Raw genomic sequence first — 22,751 nt, forward strand, 5'->3', positions numbered from 1 at the left:
CCCTCCCTCATCAAAGGACATCAGAAGTCAGTCTTTCTCCCCCATTATGTCCCCCTTCTTGCCTTTTCCTCCTGTGATCATCTCCTGAACCCCCCCCCCCCCCCCCCCCCACTCATCATCCATCACTCTTACTTACAGGCTGCTGTACCTCTTTCCAGAGGTTTTGTAACAGAGAGCTAAATGCAGCATGCAGAAAGTGGCACCACCCAAAGACAAATCCAGGTCAGCTCCTCTTCCTCTCCACTTTACTGTGTGCATGACTCAGATTCTGGACAGTCAGCGCTGCTTTTCCTTCAGCGTGTCCATGCCTTCCAAGTGTGTGTGCCAACAATAACTTCACTCTATCACCTCTCATAAACCTGCTCTGTGCTTCTTAAATCAGGCTGTAAAAGCTTGTTATATTGCTGTCATTTAAAAGAAACTGCCATCTCGACTTTCATCTGATTGTGTGTCTGCGCCGCCCAGAGATGAAACAAAGCGTAAGAACAATGTGCTTGTACAGCGACTGGGCTGAAGTTAAACAGATACACATCAGTCTTTGTTCCTCTCACACAATTTATTTTTCTTAATCAAACTAATGCTCTCACTCTCTGTCCTGAGCGTCCCATCTGTGGGCTCTGGTGAGTTCGAGGAACAAATCACTGCAAAAGACGTGGTGCGCTTTTCCAGATGTAGTTCTGATGAATCCAGCAGACACTGCTGGATCCAGCATCTGGGTGTCCTGGGTGCCCAGAGGCCCAGTCTGCCAGCGGGAGCCTGCATGTGCACAGAGACAGCACTTAAATATAAAAACCACAGCGTAGAGCACCTCCATATATTCATTAACATGAAAAGCAACTTTGACCTAATAGACCGCTGTGATTGGTTTGTTGATTAATGCAGTCGTGGGAAAAGGAGGTGTGTAAATCCAGGCTCAGTGTTTGGTATGTTTCGGTGGGGAAACATCTATGGCGAGAGATCAAATACACAGAGCACATGGAGGTCTCAGCAGCCTCAGTCGTCCACAGTGCATTGGAGCATCAAATGATTATACTTCTCTTTCCCTTTCTCAGCCAAAATCAAGCCCCTAAGAACAGCTCTGGACTGTGAGGCGGTTTTGTGGTTTTACTTGGTGTGGTAAGATCACATGACACACACATTATGTGACAACATGACGATAAAAACTGCAAAGAAAACCTTTTTCTGAGCATCAAATTCACCCCGAAATGACTCGTATGATCGTCTCAGCAAGCTGTATCATTAGATTATTTAAAGTGTGCAGAGACCACCAGGAAGTGTGCTGGCTCGTCCAGAGGGAGTCTTTAGTTTCCAGCACACTTGATCTCGCTCTGTGGGCCCCAAAAAGTCTGAAAAACTTTTCGGCTCAAGCGCCCAGTGAACATCTTGCAGTGGATTGAACTGGAAACATGGCAGTTTTATATTATATCCATGGCCTAAACCAAAAACCTCCAAGTTGAAGGCAGCAGCTTCCTCTCACAATCTAAGAGGTTTGTTGAAACCTAATCTGGGGAATTCAGTCAGCCAGAAACTGAATTTTGGATACCTGTTGAGGATAAAGTGTAAATCAACTGAGGGGGATTCAAACTGGTCAAACTGGAACAAAGTTGCTCTCCTCTTTTTAGTGGTCTTGGCCTGGAGCCCACTTGTACTTAGCATTCTTCTGATTGGTTGAAACCCAAATGGAAGGATGGCTGTGATGGTAAAAACAGCTAATTACATGGCAAGCCCACTGGCACTGCCTCGTAAAGAGCGTTCGTTTCCAGCTGCATTTCACCAGCTCACTGCCTCTGTGAACTCCTGAAGTGTGCTTCAGTACCGGTTCATTAAGCTGGAAATGGCGACCCCGTCCTTCCATGCACACTTATGGATGATGTCATGGGTTGGTGGGGGGTGGACACTGACCAAAACTCTGCCATCATGTGTCTTTCTCTTCTGTTCTGCTCAAGAAATGGCAGCAAGAGAGCAACAGGCATTTCCCCTCACATTGGTGTATGTATTAGTTCATCCCTCGCTGTTATTCTGCCAAATCTCTCACGATCCGTGTTTACTGCCCTTTCACAGCCCTCTCCTCTGTCCAGCCATCCGTCACCCAGACTTTCCTCCTTTCACTCGGGCTTTTGGCTGTGTTCTGCTTCTGTTTCCTGTCAGCCTGCTCGGCTTGGTGAGCAGTCAGCCAACCAGACGCCACAGAGGTGAAAAGGCAAACCCATGAAGAAGAGTGGGATCTCAGTGTGTGGTAGGAGGGTGTATTTCTGTAGTGAAGACAAAATGTCTCAGCAAAGCTTAACGATGAGGAAAAACATCCGAGGACGCATATTAGCTATGCTGTTACCGACCTGTTAGATTTAAGGGCCGTCATTTATGCAACACTTTTACAGACACAGTAAATGGACAGTATGATTATTTCCTGTGTGCAGTAATATGAATTCAACCACTGTCTATTTATATTATATATTGTTTACTTCAGTAATGTATCTCGCTTTTATTGATGCTTTTACCTTTGCAGCTGTAACACTGCAAATGGCATTAATGAAGGTTTATTTTATTTCTTATCTCATCATTGGAGTTTAGGGTATATGTAACATCACAGTACCCGTCTAAACCAGGTAATAAGGCTTTGATCCTCAGCGCAAACACAGTTTGGCTGAACTGATTTTGGTTCCAGTTTATTCCTCTTGATACCCTGGGGCTTCAGTTGGTCAGGTTTTGGGAAATTTCTTTTATTCTGCATTAATATTTGACATTTTTTCCCACAGGTTAGGTTGTACTGTTTCTTTTTTCCAGACTTGTAGTGAAAATCTAGCTTTGGGCTGAGGTTCACTGAGTGCTGCAGCACTTGATATTCTGGTCAGGTCACAATTTGAATTTCATGCCAATTTCGAGCGAAGTGGAGTCTGAATTTCTGGGCCCATAAGACTCATAGGTCGCTTTAGGTCGGGGGTCAGTAGGGGCCAGTGGTGAGTTAATCAGGCTGTGTCCAAGAGTTGGATTTGGGTCAAGGGTAAAGATTTGATTTAGGCCAGCGTTAAGTTTAAGGTCAAGAATGTGGTGATAAGTGTAATGTGTTGAACAGCAGTGGATGAAAACAGCTGCTTTAAATTGGACACACACACAGTGATGAACATGCACACACAGTCAGACCTGCATTCGATTCGCTGAGGAGGAGAGCAGAAGTTATCCTTCAAATAAACATAACGGCACCATTCGACTGACCCATGCAATGATTATACTGACTGCGTGTGTGTGTGTGCGTGTGTGTGTGTGTGTGTGTGTGTGTGTGTGTGTGTGTGCGTGTGTGTGTGTGTTGCTCTTTGACCCTGAGTGGGTAATATAAGTGTAAGTTACATTTCCTCCCAAATACAATCCAAACACTGCATGCCAAAGCAGCAGTTGTAACCTCAGTTCAACTCCATCATTAAAGTATTCTTCTTTATTTAGACGTTTACTTTGGCAGCACACAAGTTCAAGAGTTCAGTTCTTGATTTGTGCCAAACTGGAAAGTTGGGTGCAGAAAAGCGTAAAACCACACACATTCACACGAAGAAAGCTTAAAGTCCATAAAACTTAGACCAATGAACAATAAAGTGTAGAAAACAACCCAAAAAAAGCGAGAGCGCGGGGTGAGGAGGAGGAGGAGCGAGCAGCGCCTGTAAATGTGAGTTTAATGCTGTTTGTTTTACTTCGTGGATGTCCAAACCTGTGAGTGAGGGGAGTGGCTCATGCTCTCCCCACAAGATGTGACCGCGGAGACACTCCGGGCTTTGGCAGAGCTCTTTCACACACACTCTCTCTTTTTCAGCACTGATTCATCTTCATAGTTACACATTCGTGCTTTCCAACTCGGTCTTCAGCTGCAGGCCTCTGAGCAGCTGTACTGCTGCTGCTGGGGCTTTGCACCAGTTACATCATCGGGGTTTGATAGAGAGAAACGCCTCCGTGACAGTGGAGCATGTATTGACGGGAGCATTTCAGTGCTCCTGGTGATTGTCAGTCCTGCTGGCAAACAGATGATGGATACATTGAATTTTTGTTTTCCGTCGTTAATGGTGCATCACAGCTCAACATCGCAAAGGGCAACTCAGATAAATGGTTCAAACAAACTTTGAGCAAACTGAAGATGAAACTGCAGCTTCGTAGGCCTCAGGAACGGCCTGGCTTTAAGCTAAATGCTAACATCAGCATGCTAATGGCTCAAAATGACAATGACATGGTGATGTACAGCGGGCGATGCTTGTATGGTCACCATCTTAGTTTAGTGTGTTAGTGTGCTAACAATTGCTAGCACTAAACTTGAGTACTTGGTCATAAACCAAAGTTTGTACCTTTAACCTCACAAAATGATGGTGGCGCTAGTTGAGGAAACATTTCACTAAAAGGACAACCGTCAGCCTGCAGGCAGTGCTCGTGGAAAAGACAAAAATTCAAAATCGTTTTTTAATGTCTTAAAAAAGAAGAGGTTAGTTAATTCTTACATAAGCTGCAGCATTCACTTCAGAAATTCAACAGCAACTCTGTGAGTCTGTGAACTTCAGAGGCTTCGCTGTGTGCTGTGAGTCTGCAGAGGATGATTCAAAATGGCAACAGATAAAAACATCAGAAAAATCAGAACACAGTGCCGAGCGCTTTGCTGAAAAAACACACCGCATTAGTGAGGGAGGGGAGGCTGGTATCACTCTGTCACTCCCCCAGTCCTGATTCAGCCTGGCGGCCTCGCAAGTTTAACCAGCCATCTTGATATCTTTATAGCAGATATCACTGTACATTTTGGGAACAGAGGATGCCTGTTTGACATGAAATGCTCTTCATTTCATCTGTAATCTCTGTCTTTAGTGCATTTGTCCTCCATATGTTCCAAGTTAGTTCACACTTCCTCCAAGTTTCCCCTCTACTCATGGGCTTCCAGCTATGCAGCGTATGTATGCATATTTATCATTGACAGCAGGCCTGGCAGGGTCAGGGCGTTGCACGACTTGGCAGCGGACGCGACTTTCGTGTCTTTGTTCATCTGATCTGGAGTTTGTTGAGCTGATCAGTTCGTTGTAAGAGCAGAGAGAGTAAATCAGGAGCTGTCGTCAGGGGGTGTCTTCCAAGTCTAAAAGACCCGCTCCAATCAAAATCAGCTTTTTAACGTTGTTAACATGAGCGTGGGATGGTTTCTATATGCTACACGACATATGAGGAGCTGGACCTGCAGTGGACCAATGACAGCCAGGGTTTCCTACGTCACATACCGAAGGAGCCAATCCCATCAATTCACAGGGTGGGGCTTTTTATATGAGGTGATACACTGACTTGTAGGCGACCCCGAACATGTATGTTTGAATCATTCCTGTCACGTGTAGCGTACTGTAGCTCCCAAACAGACAACAAGCAGACGTTTGTGTGATTGATGGGCAGAGTCGACGGTGAGCAGGTGTGCTCCAGCTGCAGGCGGGCAGCGGTGGGGTGGGCGGAGGTGGAGACAGGGACTCACTGCACATTCATAGATCCCTGCATAGTAAATGAGGGCAAAGGTGTGCAGTGACAGTTTAAGCTATTTTAAGGCATAAGAGGATTTTTTTAGAGGGAAGCTACTTGTAAAGATGTAGTTTCGATGAACAGACATTAGTTTTTAAGGGTTTAATCAATGCCAGGAGAGGAACTTAGCCTACTGACACAGGAAGTTCATTTGGCAAATGAGCTAGAGTCGTGTCAATATTGGATGAATTTAATGCCGCTATAATCTTTTGTTTTATATTAACAATGGAACAAATGACAGTATATATGAGAAAGAAAAACAGACATTTATCATCCAACTCTGCAGTTTCTCTCACGTAGCATTTCAATTCAATTCAATTCAATTTTATTTGTATAGCGCCAAATTTCACTGTCTTCTGGCGGATAGTTTTGGTTTTCCAGCCCACAGCTTTAGTGATTTGGTTCACTCTCATTGTTCTCCTCAGAGTTGTTTGCAGCCACAGCAGGCTGCTGCGCTCAGAAAAAAAGCCCTAAAAGCCACTGCACACCGTTTGGCAGACAGAGATAGCAATTAGCTGGTGGACATAGTGGAACATTTAGCAGATGAAGCTCGATATTCCCCCCAGGACTCCCCCAGCTGAAAGGAGGGTTAATATTGGACTTACATTCAAAGGGTAAACATGACTTTATACGAATGCCAACGTTGCTCCATGTTTGCTGGATGAGCAGATAAACTCAGATTAGTCAAAACTGGGCTGAAGATGCAAAAAACAATGAAAAACTCAAAGAACTGAAACTCAATTTGAACGTATGTGCTTAACACCAAACTCATAGAAGGATTCCAAGGAGTGGTGGAAAAACACTGCATCCCTGTGTGCTTCAAACCCGGCAACACAGGAAGGCAGAAGACCCAAAAGACCACACACCCAAACACAGGAAGAGCAGTCATGAGTCTTCAGTCCAACGCAGTGAGGAAAGACTTGTGTATAAACTGAACAACCATCAAACGAACGCATGGATCAACACTGGGCCAACTCCTCAGGTCAACACTCAACAGCCCACATCGTTTCAAATAAGGGACAACAAGGTATATACTTTGGACTGGGAGGAAAGAAGAGTGAAGGAGCCTATTTACATCAAAATAGAGAGGGCATCTCTCAACAGAGGAGGAGGTCTATGACACCACTCATCCACCACCGGAAGTACTGTCCTTCCATCCCTTCCCACAAGATTTAACGACCATTCACAGATGGCTTCGTATGACTGCTGCTCACGTTTGGCCTCAGGTGATTCCATGACTGCCGTTACACAGCCAGGAGCACAAATGACCCGAGTGTTATCAGCAGCCTTCATAGGTGTCAAGTCCAGCGGCCTTGAACTCAACCCAGCTTGGATAAATCTTCACAGACATCTTTCAGAAGGATTAAATCACCATTGATTCACAAAAGAAGGGAGAAGATGTAAAAAACACTATTTATTCTGACATTGAAACTTAATTTGCTTTTCTTTCATTACTATTCTCCGAGGAGTTTGCTCATACTCCTTCACCTCCATCAATAATGCAACTGTTTCTGAAGATTAAACCATCTACTGCACTGAAGAATGATTTGTTTTAGGCTTTAGCTTTGGTGCAACAACATGATACAATAAAACAGGATAAATTAGAACGTAATGCAGGTTTATCATTAACCTGATGGTTGATAAAAACAAGGCTTCCTTTCCTTCAACATCTTGCACAGTGCAGCTGTGCAGAGCAGTTAAAATCACTGTGGAGAAATATTCACTGGAGCTATTGTAACGATACATTGCAGAGTGATGTAAGCCAGGCTGCTCCCACCGACTCCACGTCAAAGTATTCACACTCCATCTGGTACCATGTTGCACAAGTATAAAACTTTTATAATGCTGCCTGTCCCTCTGTCACATCGCCTTTTGTTCTGTGTGTCTTTGTCTCTCTGCTCCTCTTTGTCTCTCAGTGTCTCGACCAGCATTTTTATCACTGTGGACTTGTATCATCTCCCAGTTCTGCGTGACACCTTTCAGTCCCATCTGTGGAAACTCCACATGGAAGTAGATGAGACAGATGGTGAGAGAGACCGGGGGAGTTTGAAGTGTGTGTGTGTGTGTGTGTGTGTGTGTGTGTGTGTGTGTGTGTGTGTGTGTGTGTGTGTGTGTGTGTGTGTGTGTGTGTGTGTGTGTGTGTGTGTGTGATGACAGAATTTAGACGAGGACCAGCGTTTTTGTGCTGTTTGTGTCGGCAGCGTGTCTCTTGTTCTCTGTTTGTGTGTATTTGTGTATGAGGAGAGTTGAGAGTAATAAATTATTTAAAAGCTAAGAGCTCTGCTACCGAGAGAGGAGGAGCACATGTGAGAGTGCAGTTAAAGGTCTAACACACACAAAAACACTTCATTCCTATTTTCAAATCACTCGACTTTAGACTGACCCCTTCTAAAAGTGTGTGTGTGTGTGTGTGTGTGTGTGTGTGTGTGTGTATGTGTGTTACACAAAGACTACAACATAAAAATATGTATTCTTCTTGAGAGCTTGATCCCAGGCTGTTGCAGAAACAGGGGTGGATGGAAGGCTTTAGGAGGAAGTTTTGAAGGCTTTATAAGCAGGATGTTCCTATGAGACAGCGTGTCGTCTCATACAAAGCAATCCCTCTCAGTCATCACTGACGACCCACTGTGTGGTGGTGTATTTATTTGACTTCTGCCTGGATTTTCACATTTTCCTCTTGTTTTGCTGCCGTCAGGACACTTTTTGGCTGCGGCCTTTGGACAGTATGTGAAGCAGCGTGCAGGTGAGCTCAGGTCTACAGCAACCAGGTGCCACACCTTAAGCAGCCCGCGTTCAACAGGAAAGTTAAGAATGAGGTGTTTTGTTTGCATAATCATAGTTTACAGTCACAATGAGCTCTCCTTAACCTTCACCATACTGTGGTGCAAGTCCTGGGTTCTATTGTCACTGAATGTAATCCATCTTCTGCAGATGTGTCCTGCAGGGCAACATGGCTCCAACCCTTTGAATACACGTCCAACAGCACCCATGACTTCTTCCCTTGAACAAACACTTTCACAGCTACATTAGAGCTTCAGTCTGCGACTGTTGTACTGCTCAGACGAGCTCTGGCCCCGACTGTATACAGTAAGATTTATTTTGTTTAGTTTACTTGTCTCCATGACTCTGAGTTCCAGACTGTCTCCTGTCTGTCTGTACATTCAGGTGCTTAATAAGCTCACAGACCTGAGCTTAAATAGTGTCTCTGAAGTTGAAATACAAATAAAAAGGTTTTGGATGTTCTGAGCCCAAGTCAGCCCATCTCTCCCATGTAGGACTGCATGAACAACCTGCTGCACTGGATCAAAGCCTGGAATATGGGCAATATTACTTCAGAGGATCTTCAAATCAATACTGGAAGGTATTCATGATTTTTCCAGGTGTGCATTTTTATATCATTATCCATAAAATCTGATTATCTTCACTCCCATGCTGATGAGAACAAAACACTGCAAACACTTAAGACCCTTAATTTAGGTGTTTTTTGCTTTCAATGAAAAGTCACACTTAAAGGCTTTAAGTATGGCTGTTTGCCACAGATGCTGCTTCTCATTTACTCTCTGTCACCATTTATCTCACATTTCTCTATTTTGCACAGCTAGTTTCCGTTTCATTAACTGTAACATGCTCTGAGGAAAGGGAAAAGCCCCCCCCCCCCCTTCTCTGGTAACTCTGTGTTTATGAGTCAGACACATAAACCTTGGAACAACCTTCTGCAGATTGCTCTGCTTAGAATCAGTAATATCACACCAAATTTGGATGCAAAGTTGGATATACCTCACTTATAACTTTTCGCTTCATTAAACTGCAGTTTATGTAGGAGTACTGCAGTGGGAATGTAAAACAGGGCTGAAACCAGGCTGCGCTGTTCCCTCGTGAGTAATGTGAGAGCATTTTAAAACACTGCAGTCTCTTCACATACAATCTTTTCTATGTTTAAGTTCCTGTTACATGGATGTTTAGGTTAGAGAATTATGTGACTGAACATCCCATTTTAAGAGGATTCATATACTGTCTGTGTTGTATCATGATTTTCCATTACAAAACTCATGAGCACGTTTAAATATTAAAGTGTAATAGAGGCTGTGCAGAAATGAGCAGGTATAATAACGGCGCTCAGTCCTTGAGGCTCGCATTAAAAACTCGCTGCAGGGGATTAGAGAGTTTTACAATTTGTTTTTATAGATGACAATCTGGAGCTAATAGATTTATATGCATGTGAGCAGTTTTAGGACAGAATAGAAACACAGAGAGTAGAGCAGTAAATGAGCCTGGAGTGTGTTTTTACGTTAATATCAACAGAGGCTAACCAACAGTGTGCTTTTTATTAGCTTCTGTACAATCTAATGGAATCAAATAAGCCCAGAAAGAACAAATCAATAAATCCTACCTTTGTGAAGCTTGATGCAAAAGGTTGTACTTTATTGTTTTGGACTGCAGTTTTTGAACATTCGTCATGTATATAAAAAGGTGAACAAACACCTTTTAATTAAATGCAGTCTGGTACAACAGCACTACTAAATATAGCCTCAGAAATGATCACAGACTTGAATCAGCTCCTCTCCGACACAGTGCCAACACAAGCCAAATCATGTAAGAGTCACAACAGACACAGCTGGATCACATGCAGCTGCACAGAAACACCCAATAAGCTGCTGAGTCAGTGTGGTTGCAGTCAAATTCTCACTTCATTTGAGCATTTTGCCATCTTGTTTACAACATGCCAGAGGGGGCAACATTTCACCTGTGTGTGCAAGATAAAGCCTGAAGTGCTTTACTTCCTGCAGCTGATAAACAGCACTTTAATGATAACGCTGCCAGACAGAAAGCAAACCAATCAATCAAGACAAAGAAAACCTTCCCTCACCTAAACACTCCATAACATTTGAAAGGAGGCATTAAGGCTGAGACACTCAGTCCCCCCATTAAAGACTGATAGCAAAGTGCCATCAGACAGCTGACTGACCTCAGCAAAGTGAAGTCAATGTAGAATAAAGGCAGAGATGGCCATGGCAGGAAGGTGATTTCTGATCAGTATACAGCTGAGTAAAACTCGGATTTTAGGTTTTTACTGCTTTAATGCAACAATTCCCTGAAACACACGGCGTGTAAGAACCGGCCACCTCGAAGGTCCCTCCAAACAAATAGGGGGCAGCATATCTAACTGTTGCTCATTGTACTCTTCTTTGGTTGTAGCCACTGGTTGCTGCTGGCTAGTTAGCGCAGTTAGCAGCTAGTGGCCCTATTAGCTGACAGGAGTCTGCCCCGTCTGGCCCTTCGAGCACCAGGTTGGTGTCGATTATTTGAACAACAGAAAGACAAACCGAGACGGTTTTGGTAAGTTTTATTTTGTTTCTGTCGAGTTTAACTGAAGTCTGTTTCAGTTAACAAAGCAATTAAGCTCATCTTTGTGCAGTAAACAAGAGAAACTTGACTTCAGAAGCGGTGCGGTTGTATTTTTCTGTTTAATAAGAAAAAAAAGTGCAACAATATTTCCTATCTCGATATTTTGTGAGTTTATTTTATTCACTTAAAGAGGCCCGGAGGAGCCTTTCTTATCGGACTATTGCCTCTTCAGATACAAAGTGATGTTACTGGAAAGGACAGGCAGGGGCTAGCTGGTTAGCATGCTAGCTTCAGTAGCTATCTGCAGCACAATGTATAGAAATGTTTGACAAAATGTCAGAACTGATACTTTTCCTCATTCTGTTGATAATGTAGTTCATTTTTTAATCTTTCAAACTAAAACTGTGGCCATAACTTACACATTGCACCTTTAAGCCAAGATAAATTTCTCTTATTGGAGACACTAAATACGATGCTGAGCTTTTTTCTTTTCTTTTTCTTTTTTCAAAATATAATCAGTCATGTGATTTTATCTGGATGTAATGACAGGCTGCCCTCGAAGCATTTTCTTTCTCATATCTGACTGTTCTGAGATCTTACTGCATATTATAGAGTGTAATGTCCCATCATCCCTCTCTCACTCGCTGCCTCCCTCCAACGGTCTTCTTACACCCCCTGTTCTCCTTCTTCCATCTCTTTTTCACTCTAATATCTTCCTCACTCTTTCAATCCAATTTCCTCCTCTTCCTTCGCTCTGTCATCTCCTGTCCCCCCTTGCTCTCCACCCCCTCTCCCTCACATCGTTTCCTTCTTTTCATCTCCCCGTCATGCTGTCTATTTGATTGGAGCTCGCCTATGTGCAGTTTTCCATCCTTTGGCTTTGGGGTCATTTTCAGTCTGTCTGTTTCATTGATATCCTCCTTTTATATTCCTCATCTCTTTTTCAAAGTAGCTGATTCTTTTCCTCTAGCTCGCCCTCTGCCCCTCTTTCTCTCAGATTTCATTCACATTCTTTTTTCTTGTCCTACCTTCTTGCTTTTCGCTGTGCTGTCACCTCCTCATGTTACTGTCCCCTCAGCTCCTCCACCACCCTCTTTTTGTGCTTTTTCTTCTACTCCTCATCCTCCCACCACTCATATTCTCTCCTGATTCAGTATGGAAGAGATACACAAACAGTACATAAGCATTTTGTGTTGCCTGGAGTCAAACTGCCAAAAAAAATATGGTTTCAAATGGTGGAAGTGTCACGTTGCATAAATGACTGTGGAGTCTCACAGTCTCGCTCTAACATGCTCATTCAAAGGTCACATGTTTTGCTTTTTCTCTCATCTGTGTAATGTGTCTAAATGAGCGAGAGGAAATGATCTTGTGCTGCAACTTTTGTGAAATGGGCCTTTTCTGTTGGTCCAACTGGGACCAACAGCTCAAGATTTCCACTTGACAAATGCTTTAGTAGGTTAGCATGCTAACTGTACACATGTTAACATGCTAATAGTGCCATTAGCCCCACTGGTGACCAGATGTTTAAAAAAAAAACATTGCAGAAGTGCCCTCTTGGACGCCCCAAGAGTGGACCAATGTGCAAGCAAACATGACATAGCGCCCTCTAGTGTGTCCTTAAAATGGAGGATGCTGCCCTACATGCTGGAAAATGCGTCGACCTGTACGTGCCTCTAAATGGTTAGACAGTTCCCTGCGTGTTTTTATTACAGGGTTGGGGTTAGGCCAACCCTAGCCTGAGTTATAGTACTTATAGTTAGTTGAGTCTACATCCTTGTCCAGGCTTTTTCAGCTATGAGAAGCTCTTCTCTTTCATTGTGATTCGATTGTCAGACACACACACACAAAACACATTTTTAAAAAAGCCGAATTCAGAATTTCAGAAGATTCATTTAGTCTTTTTTCAGTATGAACGCACTGCATAAGCTATAGACCAGTTATTGGCACTGAAATGATTCTTCTTCCTTCTCCCACATTATCTTCTCCTCCTCTTCTGCCTCGCCCACATAATCCACCTCCTCCTCTGAAGCCACATCCACTACTGCTGATAAACTTCAGTTTGTTTCAGCGTTGGCTCTACGTCCACATTATGCAACGGAAAGCATCTTAAATGCTGGTCTCATGTTTTGTTGTAACTGGGGATGAAGAAACATCTCGGTCATGGAATGAGCTTCTATGTGTCGCTGACCAGTTGAGCGTTGAAAACAAAGCGTTACTGTGAACAGTAAGCTTTCAGAGAACAATCTGAAAATGCTGCAATGCTACAAAAAAACCTAAACTTTCCAACTGACCCAAATTATTGTGTCCCTTTCCTCCTCTTCCTCGGCTTGCTTCCTCTTTCTAGAGGTAAACTGCTGGCTGTTGCCACAAGCTGCAGCCTACAGAGCTGTGATTAAACGTCAGGTTCTGAGGGAGTGGATGTGGGTCAGACTAATCAGCGCTCGCCGTGCTTTCGTTCACAAAGTCAGAAAATGAGGTTTCTCTATCTTGGTCTGTTTTTTATTATCTCTCACTCTTTCTCCTGCCGTCTCTCTTCCTCTTCTCCTCTCTCATTTCTGTCTTTCACTGCTGCACACAGAGAAAACTGCAGAATGCATTTCAGGATGACTCATCCATGTTCGTGTGCGCCTCTCTGGTTGTTTCATGTTTGTGATTTTTGAAGCTTTGGTTATGTATTTTATTTTGTGTGTCTGTGTCTGTGCTTTGTCCAAATGCTTCAGTGTTCATTCCCTCTGTTCTCTCAGCTGGCCTGTCTTCTCTCTGTGCTCTCAGTATATCGATGCTTACTAAAACACACATGCGCTCACATACAGCATGTTAACCCTGTTACACTCCTGTTTTCTCTTTTGTCTTGCCCTTTTTTCTGCCTTTCCTTTCTTAAAAATCCAAATATGGCACCCATCATGCGATTCTGTAACAGTCAGCAGGCAAAGGGAGCCACCTGATCCCCATTAACTTGGCCGTCTATATACACAAGCGGCGTCCTGTTCCAGGGCTGGGCCACCTCCTTTCAACTTTTCATTTCAAGAGTGAAAATGTCTCGATGCTTTGACAAGGTTTTCCCCACACCAGAGGCTTCTGAGAAATGTCGTCTTGTTTTGAATTTGTGACACATGGCAGGAGGATCTCCAGCTGTGTCCCATTTCAGGGCTGGTAGGTTGAATCTGAAGTTTCAGCCACCTAGTAGTTAGAGGTTATTACTCCACATGAGAAAAATGCTGAAAGACTGAACTGAAGAAGGCCAAAAGGAAGAAGTCTGATAAAAAGAGCTTCAGCGGCTCGAGGTTTAAGGTGTGATTTTACTTTTTCATGTTAAGGCACGTTCAGGCCAACCATATTACTGCCCTATGATTTGCTGTATATGAAAGTCATTTCTAGGAGACAGCCAAACCGCCTTCAGTGTCTGTCATGTCCAGTTGTGATGAAGTGTTTCTGAAGATTTCCTCCTTTTTTACATGTGTATTTTATTAATATTGACTTTCTGGAGAGCTATAACATGTTTCTGAGCAGTTAACAGTATAAATAGGTACGTTTACACTAATGAAACTTGAACACTACATCATTTTAACAAAGACCACAACACGTCCTCTAAAGTTAGAAGCTGGATTAATGCTTGACACAAGGGGTTTACAACAGCTCTACCAAAGGTTTTAAGAGCATAGTTTAGAAATGACTTTTCCATTTGTTTGTGAAGAGGAGAACATTAGCAAGGTTTTCCTCAACTATCTGAATGTTGTCTTCACCCTCAACAATCTCCACATGCACCAAAGAACAAGCATTCAAAGCTGACCAGTCACCGTTCCTGCAGCCTTCATGTGGCATTGTTAGAGACGCAGATGTAGTTTCTTGATGGGATGCACGTCAGCTTCAGTATAACCCCCTAAAGGTCCAGTTTGTAGGATTTTCTGGCATCTAGAGTGAGGTGAGGTTGCACATTGCAACCAGCTGAACGGCCCTGGTCTCAACCTCCAACACGGTGACAGCTGAAAATGTAAAAAACACAAAAGGCTCTCTAAGCCAGTGTTTTGTCCATTCTGGGCCACTGTAGAAAAATGGTAGCAGGGTGTGATTATGAAATGGGATGGGAGAGATAGTATAAATGCAGTCATTGGTTTCATGTTGCCTCCTCTGATTTGGTGAGTCCGTTCTTTTGATGACTACTCGTCACTAGATGTTACAGCTAATGGTCTACATACTGCCATCTGCTGTACCGGAGGGGGATGTAGCACACACATTAATCGGTGGTTATGCCTCCTGTCGGGAGCAGCAACCTCTCCTTTTTAGTAGAAAGGTTACAAATATGTGAGATTGATGGGGAAAACTGGAGGGTTGACAGGTTTGGATCCCCTTAAATCGTACACAAATAAGAATTTTTGCCTTTTCGTTACCTGAGAATGAGCTCTTTATATCTACAGCAGGTCCTCGTCCACAGAGTCCACCGTGTTTCTACAGTAGCCCAGAATGGACAAACCAAAAGCTTCAGAGCACTTGGGAAAGACTGGTAGAATAAAACTTCTATAAAAATGGTACTGAGTTGCAGAAAGTTGTTGGAGGCGAGCAGGGGCAGGGGGCAGACCTCCGCTCTGTATTAGCATAGGCATTATACATAGCCTGTGGAAAAAGTGGGCTTCAGAGTCGTGCCTCTTGCCTGATCCATCTGTCTGTTTGGTCATTCTTTTGTTTCTCCTTCTCTCTCCATATTTCCTGCTGGACCTCTGCTCACACTCAACACCCTCCTCCCACGGCCTCCCTCTCTCCCAGTCTAACCACTACTCCCAAGGTAAATCTAAACCACAACGAAAACACGCACAGCCTTCAGCTGTTTAACCCATCATCACGAGAAATGAGAGGGAGAGGAGCCCAGGGGAGCAATGGAGAGATGGAGGAAGGAGAAAAATGAAACAGAACAGAAGAAGAAAAAAGAAAACAAGCTCCATGGCGTTTTCGTCATGGCAGCACCACAGACGTAAGTCAAAAGCGCTCTGACATTACAAGTGTTGAATGCACTAAACCTAAATAAGACACACATTTTGCAGCTGTTAAAGTTTTATTCGAAATAATTGTACATTTACAGGATTTTGTGCTTTCGTTACCTTTGCTTTCTCAAAGTTTTCCAAAGATTTTTTGAATAACTAAGATGAGGTACATACAGTGCATCTGCCTTTCAGAACTGGGAGTAAAAAGGTCAAATGAAAGCTGAACAGACTGATCCATGTTTGCTCTTTTCCATCGCAGACAGAACTGACCCGTCGTTTTGCTTTCGTTCCATTTGCTCCAGATGAGCTGCTTGTGTGTAAGATCGATCTTGGACAATGTCTTCCTGTCACTCACAGATCTCTGCCTATCCCTGACTTAGTTCTTGGGTTTTATTTAAGAAAAAAGACAAAATAAGTGAATAAGGCAGAATAACTGCTGGGGTTTCACAGCTGTAAGTTCAGGACAGGCCTGTTAACCTTCAGTCCAGGAAAGTTATGTGTGCAGGCAGCTGTTTTTATCCACTTCCACAGTTTGGCTCTATGGATTGCAATGTCAGTCCATCACTACGTGTCCAACACTTTGGTCCAGAGTGTTATATCTTCTCAGGTTTCAGGTGGTTGCCATGGAATCTGTTACACACATTTGTCCACAGATGAAGTCTTTGGTGACCCCCTTTCCATTTATCCTGCAAGCACCACGAGATGAAGTTTCCACTGGTCCAATGCTTCAGGATTCCTCTCAAACGTATGTCAAACTCAGCTGCACCAGATGCTGGATTAATGGCAGCAAGTTAATATTAGCATGACCAGAGAGTGACAGGAGGGGGCGCACAACAACTCATTTTTGCTCCAGTGCTGGGTACACCCCAGACACTACACCAGTATCACTGTATTACCAGTGCTATTACTGGGCTAAATGCCTTGACAAGGACATTCACTTAAAACCATGAGCGTCTCATGAACAGTATTATACAGGCCCAAAGTGACCACCAACAGCATGACATGGAGCCACAACTACAAAAGATTCAGCAGAGATGTAACCCCAGAGAGACACAGACAGTCTTTGGCCATCATTGCTTCAGAGGACTGCAGCCAATTCAAAGACGCTTGTAAAGTGCTCTTTACAGGAGGCCTCTGTTCAGCATCTTTAGAAGAGCAGTGCAATAACAGCAGCGTTCTTCAGCGTTTTCAGGCCAGCGTGTGCTCAGCGTCACAACAGTATGTTGGCTGACCAGCTAATCCATGTGTCCTCCCTAAAAGCAGCTGAGGAGGTCATATAACAGGCGTCCCACAGGAATAAACGATGGGAAAGCTCCACGTGTGTTCATTGGACAGAGCAGTGGTTGATGCTAGCCAGTAGTCTGCTGTCAAACTGTTCTACATGAGTAATTAATCACGCTGCTTCTCAGGCTTTTATTCTGTCATCAGTCACAGTTTACAAGGGTTTTTTGTTTTTTGTTTTTTTTTTGTAAATACAGGACGTGAAATCTATTCTCCAACTAGAAATGTCCAACAAATCATCTTCTACTTTGCTGAAAATGGTCTGGGTTGTTAAATCATTTTAAAATATGACTTTTAAGTATGTAATATTTATTTGTCTGATTGTAAGAATCGCTTTATTTTCCTGAGAAAGTGTACGTGTTGGCACAGCTATGTATTTTAAGCATTTTCTTATTTAATATAAATTAATGTCATTATGGAACCAATGAAACTAAAAAACACTGCAGTCACCTGATTCTTTGGGAAACCTGTCATGTTAAGTCATGTGACTAAGTTCAATGATGCAGATTTGTGGTGTCTTGCCTCACAGGCGTCTTAGACGAGTGGACACCTCTCACACTCTTGGCTGATAAGACTGCAAACAGCGCTGACGGCCTCACAGCTGAGCGCAGACTGCCACCCCTCTCACAGTGCTGCTCCTCTGCTCATTAGCGCTGATATGCAAACTTTCCAGCAAACGTTAGGACAGAAATGATTGCAGACTTACTTCAGAACTGAGTGTAAAAAAGAGGTAAAAATAAAATCCGCTCCATAAAACCTCATCAAAATGAAAGAGCTGATGTTTGAACCCAGTGTCTGAACTTCAATGAACTCGCTTCCCCAAGCTTAGTAATGAGGTTACTTACAATTAATCATCTTAATATTATGTATGTTAAACTTTCTTTTGAAGGTCTTAAAGTTGCCCCAGGTTAAAAGGGCCAAGTAGTGAGAAGTCTCTTGTTTTCTGAGTTTGGAGAAGGGCTTGCACATTGGCCCAAGGTCTTGACTTCCAGGATGATGCTGTTATCACTCCTATTTTGTTTCTATGAAGGTTTGTTTATGTAATGAGTAACTTGATAATAAAAAAGATTTCCAGCTAATTTAGCGGTGAATGCGACTTTCTGCTCGCCTGCAGCAGCTCCGTTTCACGCTCCTGTGTTTTTCTTCCAATTATGATGATAAATGCAATGCATCTCAGTCGGCATCCGTGGCATCTACTAAGTTTTTCCATAACTGTGAAAAATTGGTTTGTAAATCCTATTGTGCACGAGGACAGTGCTTACACTTCTGCAAGGCCAGTACCCACGGTTCAGTGAGTGCAGTGAAGACGTTTTAATCTAGCAGCCCTGAGGACAGCAAGTAAACTACTGGATGGAGATTAAGTGGATTTCATGTTGCTGTGGACAAAGTTATTACCACGCACACACGCACGCACACACACACACACACACACACACACACACACACACACACACACACACACACACACACATACAAGCCTTAGCTATGTCTGCAATGTTATTGGAAAGACTGCAGAATCTATGTTGTGGTCTGACCCTGTTTATGAAGACGCATCTGAAACAGGAAGTTTGTGAACACGTCCAAGGTTGCTTGATATTAAAATCTGCACACACACACACACACACACACACACACACACACACACACACACACACACACACACAGGTCATGCTCTGGACGTTTCACAGTGCATGGGTGAATAATTTGTGAGAATGTTCATTTATTGACAGATTATTCAATGTCAGGTATGAATTTGCCCTGAAGCACTTCAGTGTGCTTGTGTACTTCGGCCTGCTGTTAAGAGTCACATGTGTCTGTTCAGTTGTGTAATGAAAGATGTGTGTCAGTGAATGAGACCTATTCGTCCATGTTTTGAGGTCAAAGAGGCTGTTTGGAATTGATAAACAGTTTAATACCATTTTAGGGCATTTTCATACCTTTTCATACTTCTGAGTGTTGAATTCAAGTGCAGTCTCCCAGCACTTCTCTCTACATGACAGAACCAAGCAACAGTTTGCAAGATATTTCAGTTTCAAGGGATTTTTAACCTCGTTATCAAACCCAAATTCAATTTAAAAGCAACATAATCATCATTCACGTCTGTCTGCCAGTCTCTGTGTTGTGTCTTATGCTACATGCTAAAGCTACAGTCTCCACAGTGGCTCAGTGACCTCGTGGATGTGGCATCAGCTTCCGGAGCTCAGCGTTGAGTCGCACTCAGGTTATACTGTGTCACATCCTGTACATGGTGTGTTTGTGTTCATTTACAAAGCAGTGAAGGCACCACGATGCTGCATTACCCAGCTAATACAAAACCGTTCAATAGCCTTCACAGAACAATCTAGGAGCATAACAATAATGTGGGTTTTATGTCAGAAAAGCTTACGTTCCCACAACCAAAAATGATGCATTTGGGAGCCAAATTTTTGCTGGGAACAGCTGGGAACCTCCTCACCAGATGTCTGAGTTTGCTGGCTCTCTCATGTTTAAAGAGACAAAGATGAAAACTGCTGTGACTGCTTCTAATCTTATCAGTCTACCTTTTCAGCAGTGGCTGCTGATGCCTCATCTCCTGTGGTTCCACAGGGCTCCATCCTTGTAGAGTACTTATAATCCTGGTTAGATTATTGTGATTCAGTGTATTCAGGGTGAAAACAAAAAGTCATGCCTTCAGCAGGTACAAAGCACAGCTGTTCAGCTTTTAACAAATACAAGCAGATAAGATCGTATCAGCCCTGTTTTAGCCTCTCTTCACTGGTTATCAGCCAGTTTCAGGATTGATTTTAAGATTTTACCTTTAAAGCTCTTCACGGTTGAGCTCCCAGTTATATTGCTGAATCGCTGCTCCCCTGTGAGCAGAGCACAGCCTCAGGTCGTCAGGCAGGGCTCTGCTGTCCCGGCTCCAGACCAAAGGTGACCAGGCTTTTGCAGTCCGGGCTCTCAGCTGTGGAGCTCCCTGCATGACGATCTGAGGCTGCTGAATCAGTGACATCTTTTAAATCACTTCTCAAAGCTTCTTATTTTTCTAAAATACCTCAATCTATTCATGCATTAAAGCGGCAACCTGTAAGTCACCTCATTAACCTCCCAAACAGCCGAGTGACCAGAGGAGCACCTGTGGACGTCATCTGGCCGAGAAAAATCGGCCACAGCTTGTTTTTCCAATCATCAACCTTCAGCTTCATCTGGACATCACTTCTGTGCTCTCATTCCCCAGCTGATGTCATTTTCTTTGGTCATGAACAGTTTCTCCGGTTTAAACTGGAAGAGAAGTCGAGTCCAGCCATTCAAAGCTTCCAAGTATTCTTCAGCTTTTTAATAAACGTCTCAAAGACAATGGATGGAGATTTGTTCTGTCCATTGCTGGCATCAATTGTAAGCTCTGATGTCATTTTTTCAGGATTTTCTCCTTGATTGAACTGAATTGAACAAAATTGTTGTTACTTGATTTGTGTTAACGCACACATTTGTGCAAACGCACAGAACTTTAGGAAATATGGCTCAGTGTGATTCCTGACATATACATCCCAGTCTTTCTGTGGACGACGTTTCCGTGTGTATGTTCCTCTATACCTTATGTAAATATTGTGGTCAGTGTCTAATAGATGTGAGCTGAGGCAAGGCATACATTATGCTGCTCTGTTTGGCTGGAAAGAGAACGGCTCCATCTGTCCTGCTAACTGTTTTCATAGGCAAAGCAAAACATAAGAGCAGCAAGATGGCCAATGTCCATAATTTGATCAACATCCCACGCCAAGTCTGCCGGCCTTTTCTTTCTATCTCCTCTGCACGATCCTGGTAGTCACTCCTCATTTATGCCTCCACTCCCCCAATAAGTATAGAGATGGATTGTTGGGGTGGACTACATTACATTATGGATGGATTGTTGAATTTTTTGGCCACATGATTGATTAACTGACTGAGGAATAAGAGGCTAACAGAGCTGCAATCACACGTACACCATCTGTCTGGCACTCTCCTCCGCACTGTTGTCGATTAGTGACCTTAAAACCCTCAACTCCTCCAAGGATGAGTGGGAACCAGCTCATTATGCGAGAAAACAATCTGAGCCTAAAGGTTTCCTCTCAGGGAAATAACATTTCTGATCTTTCATAGTGGATAGTGACATGTTTTAAGAAAAGCATCATATCTTAGTGGGTAAACTCGATTGTAAAACCTCTGAGGACGTGTGCTTGATGTTTTCTGCAGAAAAAGTGATTTTTTTATTTTTTTGATTTTTTGATTTTTATTTTGATGCATGCTACAACTTAAGCTCAGTGGCCCAGTTTGGTTTACCTGGCATCTAAAAAACAAAGCACCAACAACTGACACTGAAGCTTAGATGAAAAAGTTTTCTTCTTGTTTATCTCAGTGGTTTTGGACTATATTTGTAGATGCGACGTGGGACCATCCTCTGGCATTTAATTTCTTCTCTGACAATGTTTCTGTGTGTTGTTCGTTATTTTAAACTGCATATAACTCCAAAAAGGACACTGTGTACAACATAAAAAGAAACAGAATGAATGATTTGCAAAGCAATTAAAACCCCACATTTACTCAAAAAATAGCACAAAGACAGAATATCAAATGTTGAAACTGAGAAATGTCTTTCTTCTTTAAAAAAAAAGATGTCCTCATTTAAAACTTGATGTCAGCGACACATTTCAAAAGCGAAAACATCCAATGGAACGTTTCACAATGAATCAGCTGAAGTGTCAACATGTTAGTAACATGACTGTATAAGAAGAGCGTCTCAGAGAAGTGAGTCTTCTGAAGAACTCTGTGACAGACGGCAACAATTTAAGAATAATAATGTTTCTGTAATAATGTAAAATTGCAAACAAGTTGGGGGTTTCATTGGCTGCAGAACATAATGTCATTAAAAGATTCAGAATCTGAAGAAGCAACAAGGCTGAAAACCAAGATTGGCTGGCTGCGATCTTCAGGCCTCAGACTCGATCCTGTCGTGAACATCACTGGATGAGCTCAGGAACACTTCCACAGTTCATCACTGCAGCCACAAATGAAGCTGAAACTCTGCCATGCAAAGACGAAACCGTCTTTAAACCACATCCAGAAACGCTGCTGCCTTCTCTGGTCATGAGCTCCTTTAAAATGGACTGAGGCGAAGTGGAAAACTGTCCTTGTAGTCGTCAGTTGTTGTCAGCGCACAGTTTAAAAGCCAGCACCCGCGATGCGATGGGGATGCATTAGTGCACAAGACATGGCCAACCTGCACATGCTGCCAAGTAGACAATGTCTTTTACAGGGACGGCCTTGCTTATTTCAGTAAGACAATCAATGAAGTCTTATCTAATTTGTCCATTAATGCACACTTTTTGTGCTGAATGGCGCCCCTTAATGGTGGCCAAAGGGAAGAACTTAAAAACCAGAACTTCAAGAGCCAGAAATCCTGTAATGCATTAACAAATATCATTAGACAAATCCTTAAAATGCATCTTCTATTTTCGTCCATAAATGCCAAAATGAGTCAAAACATCCCATAAAACATTCTCGACAGAAAACAGCAAAGGTCATCTGAAAGCATTGAACATTACTGTATAGCCAACTGCCATGATGGATGGCTCGTGTGGCCCCCAGAGGCCAGTTTTAACACTGCTGTTATGCCTC

The 22,751-nt window shown here is 43.1% G+C and overlaps 1 protein-coding gene across 2 annotated transcripts in view; it reads left to right on the top strand.

Moving 5' to 3' along the window:
* The window catches only part of LOC139339980 (voltage-dependent calcium channel gamma-2 subunit-like), a 366,973-nt gene that overhangs the window by 214,706 nt on the left and 129,516 nt on the right, over nucleotides 1-22,751 (top strand). The gene's annotated exons all lie outside the window — the stretch shown is intronic.

Source organism: Chaetodon trifascialis, chromosome 2, assembly GCF_039877785.1.
Source record: "Chaetodon trifascialis isolate fChaTrf1 chromosome 2, fChaTrf1.hap1, whole genome shotgun sequence".
NCBI lineage: Eukaryota > Metazoa > Chordata > Actinopteri > Chaetodontiformes > Chaetodontidae > Chaetodon > Chaetodon trifascialis.